This window comes from Macadamia integrifolia, unplaced genomic scaffold (assembly GCF_013358625.1).
Source record: "Macadamia integrifolia cultivar HAES 741 unplaced genomic scaffold, SCU_Mint_v3 scaffold532, whole genome shotgun sequence".
In the NCBI taxonomy this organism is placed as follows: domain Eukaryota; kingdom Viridiplantae; phylum Streptophyta; class Magnoliopsida; order Proteales; family Proteaceae; genus Macadamia; species Macadamia integrifolia.
This window is the reverse complement of record NW_024870475.1, coordinates 176,330-181,486: the sequence shown is the minus strand read 5'-3', so window position 1 is coordinate 181,486 and position 5,157 is coordinate 176,330. Positions and strand designations below refer to the sequence as shown.

Here is a 5,157-nt window from a genome sequence, read left to right as displayed (position 1 = left end):
TGTATGGTTCTACCACAAGCCCAGGGCAATAATTTTGAACTCAAATCTCAATACATCACTATGTTGCCCCACTTCCATGGGTTGACCTCTGAGGATGCATACCTATTTCTAAGGGAATTTGAAGAGGTATGTGTTTTAATTAAGATCCAACAACTTTCTGATGATGCTGTTAAGCTTAGGTTTATCACTTTTACAATGAAAGACCAAGCTAAGAAGTGGTTGTATGTATTACCCACAAATTCCATAATCTCATGGGAACAGTTCACAGTTGTCTTCCTTAAGAAGTTTTTCCCAACTCATAAGACCAATAAGCGTAGAAGTGATATCCTTCAGTTTAGGCAAAAGTCTAGTGAGTCATTTTTCAAACTTATGGAGAGATTCAATAATCTACTCCAAGAATGCCCTCACCATGGCCTAGACCTATGGAATTTATGTCAAATAATTTATGAGGGTATTCATTACCCAACTAAACAAATGATAGAGTCTATGTGCCCTGAGGGATTCACATCCTTTACAGATGAAGGAAAGGCATGGGAATTTTTACTTGACTTAGCTGACAAAACCCGTGAGTGGGAATCAACCCAAGAGAGTGAAAAAACCATAGGAGGAAAAGGATATTTTGTGGATGGGATAGTAGCCAAAGAAGCCCATTTGGATAGCCTAATCAAGAGGATTGAGGCTATTGTTCCTAGAGAGCCATCATCAGTCAATTTGGTTAAGATTTGTGCTTGGTGCCAGTCCCCTGGACATGTCATAGAAGAATGGCCCAACACCTCTGGGGGCACTTCTAATGATAGTGTTAATGCCTTATACCAGAATAATCCATATAGTAACACCTACAATCCAGGATGGAGAAATCACCCAAATTTCTCTTAGAATCAGGGCAACCAAGCAGGACCTTCCAATTTCTATAATCAAGGTCAACCTGGACCCCAAAGGCCTCCCTTTGCACAACAATTTTTTTCTTAAAATACTTTTCCAAGGTCAAATGTAGGACCTCAGGCGAGTTTTCCTAGGGCCCCTCTCCTATCATCTTATCAGCAACCCCCTGGGTTTACCAACACTGGAGAGGCAAGTAGAATTAGTGACTTGGAAAAAAATATGGCCCTCCTCATGACAAGCCATCAAAATCTTACTAGAGAACTTACCCAAGTTGTCTCAATTATGCGTGAGAGGGAGAAGGGAACTTTACCCAGTCAACCAGAGCCTAACCCTAGGCATCATCAGCCTGTTGGTTTACAAGGACCAACTAATGCACCACTGAATATAGTACAAGGTCAGACTCAACAAGGGCCCTCTAACCAATGCAATGTTATTTATGCCCTTAGGAGTGGTAGAGAGTACCTACAAAGCGTTCCTAAATCTTCCCCATCTATTACTCCTGTTAACTCTTCTTCAGTTGAGGACACAAATGTGCCTCTTGTTCCAGGTTCGTCTGATGAACCTAAAGATTTTTCTGAAACTAAAGATGATTTGGTTGAGGAAACCAAAAATGATTCTTCTGAACAGGGGCAAATCCCTAACAGTCCTTATGTTCATCCTGTCCCATTTCCTAATCGCTTGGTAAACAAAAAGAAGACTGCTTCCATGGATAAAATTTTAGAAGTCTTCAAAAAGGTAGAAGTAAACATCCCTCTTTTGGATGCCATATCCCAGATCCCCGCCTATGCAAAGGTACTGAAAGATTTGTGTACTCACAAACGTATCACTAGTGTGCCCAAAAAGGTGTTCTTGGCAGGTAACATTAGTTCCATAATTACTCAGCCTATAGCAGCCAAGTATAAGGATCCAGGGAGCCCTATCATATCTTGTGTCATAGGCAACACCTATATTGAGCATGCTTTACTTGACCTTGGCGCAAGTGTGAATCTTTTACCTTACCATGTGTACAAGCAACTAGGATTGGGAGAATTGAAAGCCACTGGAACTACTCTTCAGTTGGCAGATAGGTCTGTTAAGATTCCTAAAGGGATGGTTGAGGATGTCTTACTAAAGGTGGGGGAATTTATTTTCCCTGTTGATTTCATTGTGTGAGATACTAAGCCCTTCTCAACCAAGGATGAGATCCCAATAATTCTAGGAAGACCATTCTTGGCTACCAGTAATGCATTAATCAATTGCCGGAATGGTTTCCTAAGATTATCTTTCGGTAACCAAACTGTTGAGTTTAACATGTTTAGGATTGGCAAGCAACCACATATGGAAGAAGAGATCAATATGCTTGAGGACTTTCTGGATTTTTCTGATGATTTAGTTACCAACTTTGATATTGATTTTGATTCAGAATTCCAAGAGTGTATGGATGAGTTGGATGATGATAGTGAAAATTTCTTTTCTGAAGTCTTGAGTCTTCACACACTTGTGGAGCCCTTAGGACCCTTTTCCAATTCCATTCCCAAACCTTTCATAGTTGAGCCCCCTAAGCTAGATCTTAAGGAGTTGCCATCTAATTTGAGATATGCTTTCCTAGGGCCTGACCAGACTCTTCCTATAATAATTTTTTCAAATTTGACTTCTAACCAGGAAGAGGAGTTACTTAAAGTGTTAAAAGATAATAAGGAAGCCCTAGGTTGGACCATGGCTGATATCAAAGGTATAAGCCCTTCCATTGTGCAACATCATATACATCTTATGGAGGATTCCAAACCATCCACGGAACCCCAAAGAAGAGCCAACCCAGTGATGATGGAAGCCATTAAGAAAGAGATCCTAAAGTGCTTGGATCATGGAATAATTTATCCTATTTCTGACAGCCAATGGGTAAGCCCAGTTCACGTAGTGCCTAAGAAGTCTGGTGTGACTGTAGTTCCTAATGCCAATAATGAGTTGATCCCTACCCGTGTCCAAACAGGATGGCGTGTGGGCATAGACTACAGGAAACTTAATGCGGCAATCTAGAAGGACCACTTCCCATTGCCAATCATTGACCAGATGTTAGAGAGGTTAGCTGGACATGAATACTATTGCTTTCTTGATGGATATTCCAGCTATAACCAAATCCCAATTGCTTTAGAGGAGCAACATAAGACCACTTTTACATGCCCATATGGAACATTTGCTTACAGGCGTATGCCCTTTGGGCTTTGCAATGCCCCTGCTACGTTCCAACGATGCATGATGAGCATTTTTTCTGACATGGTCGAAAAAATCTTAGAAGTATTTATGGATGACTTTTCAATTCATGGGAATTCCTATTCTGAATGTCTTCATCATCTTTCCCTAGTTTTGAAAAGGTGCATATCTAAGAATTTGGTTTTGAATTGGGAGAAATGCCATTTTATGGTTAAATCTGGTATTGTTTTAGGCCATGTAATATCCAAGGAGGGAATTAAGGTAGATAGAGAAAAAGTGGATTTAATTGATAATTTACCACCTCCTCAATCTGTTAAGGATGTCCGGTCTTTTCTAGGGCATGCAGGCTTCTATAGAAGGTTTATTAAGAACTTTAGTCAGTTTGCCCGACCTCTCACTTTATTACTTGTCAAAGATCAGACTTTTGAGTTTTCCAAAGAGTGCCTAGAATCCTTCAAGTAACTTAAGAAGGATTTGACCAATGCACCCATTGTTCAACCACCTGTTTGGACTGAACCTTTTGAACTGATGTGTGATGCTTTGGATTTTGCCATAGGAGCAGTTTTAGGTCAAAGGATTAATAAGTTGCCCACTATCATTTACTATGCTAGTAGGACCTTAAATGATGCACAACTCAATTATACAACCACCGAAAAAGAATTTTTAGCTGTTGTGTTTGCATTAGAAAAGTTTTGGTCTTACTTAGTTAGTTCACATGTGGTGGTGTATACTGATCATTCTGCTCTCAGATACCTAGTTCAGAAGAAGGATGCCAAAGCCCGTCTCATTAGGTGGGTTTTACTTTTGCAAGAGTTTGATTTAGAAATTAGGGATAAGAAAGGAGTTGAAAACCTAGTTGCAGACCATTTATCCCGGCTTCCCAATTCCTTGACTGTTGATTCTCCAGTCAACGAGAACTTTCCAGATGAACAATTATTTGCAATGTCCAGTGAACCATGGTTTGCTGACATTGTCAACTTCTTAGTTTCAGGTGTGACTCCGGATCACTGGTCCACCCAAGATAAGTATAGGTTTCATTCCCAAGTTAAGCACTTTTTCTGGGATGATCCTTATTTGTTTAAGATATGTCCAGATCAGATTATCCGACGATGTGTTCCTGATCATGAGCAACATCCCATTCTCTCTTTTTGTCATGATCATGCATGTGGTGGACACTTTGGACCTAAGAAGACTGCCGCAAAGGTTCTCCAATGCGGATTTTATTGGCCCACTCTTTTTAGAGATGCTTTTGATTTTTGCAAGGCTTGCCCTGCCTGCCAGTCTTTTGGCCGTATCAATAAAAGGAACATGATGCCCCTCAACCCTATTTTGGTAGTTGAGATCTTTGATGTATGGGGCATCGATTTTATGGGACCATTCCCTAATTCCTCTGGGAATTTGTACATACTTTTGACCGTTGATTATGTTTCTAAATGGATAGAGGCCATACCTTGTAAATCTAATGACCACAAAGTGTGGTCCAATTTCTCAAAGAGAACATTTTTTCCCGCTTTGGTGCACCACGTGCAATAATTAGTGATAGGGGTACTCATTTTTGTAATCGACCTTTTGAGGCCCTAATGAAAAAGTATGGGATCACCCATAAGTTATCTACCCCTTATCACCCCCAAACTAGTGGCCAAGTGGAGGTGTCTAATAGGCAGATCAAACAAATCTTGGAGAAAACTGTTAATCCCAACTGTAAGGATTGGTCCCTTAGGCTCATTGATGCCTTGTGGGCCCATCGGACTGTATTCAAGACCGACCTTGGTCAGTCTCCCTATCGTTTGGTGTATGGGAAAGCTTGTCACTTACCAGTTGAGTTGGAGCATAAGGCCTTTTGGGCCATCAAGAAGCTCAACTTTGATTTGTCTGATGCGGGAATTCACCGTAGGCTCCAACTATCTGAGTTGGAAGAACTTAGGAATGATGCCTATGAAAGTTCTAGGATTTACAAGGAAAAGACGAAAGCTTTCCATGATAAGCACATTCTGCGCAAATCATTTGCAATTGGTGATAAGGTCTTATTGTACAACTCTCGATTGCATCTTTTTCCTCGTAAGCTTAGATCCTGATGGGATGGCC

At 40.7% G+C, this 5,157-nt stretch overlaps 1 non-coding gene across 1 annotated transcript; it reads right to left on the bottom strand.

Moving 5' to 3' along the window:
* Positions 1 to 309: 309 nt before the first annotated feature.
* Positions 310 to 416, bottom strand: LOC122069093. Its single transcript, XR_006137362.1, has one exon. It is a non-coding gene; the product is annotated as a small nucleolar RNA R71 (small nucleolar RNA).
* Between the last annotated feature and the right edge of the window lie 4,741 nt (positions 417 to 5,157).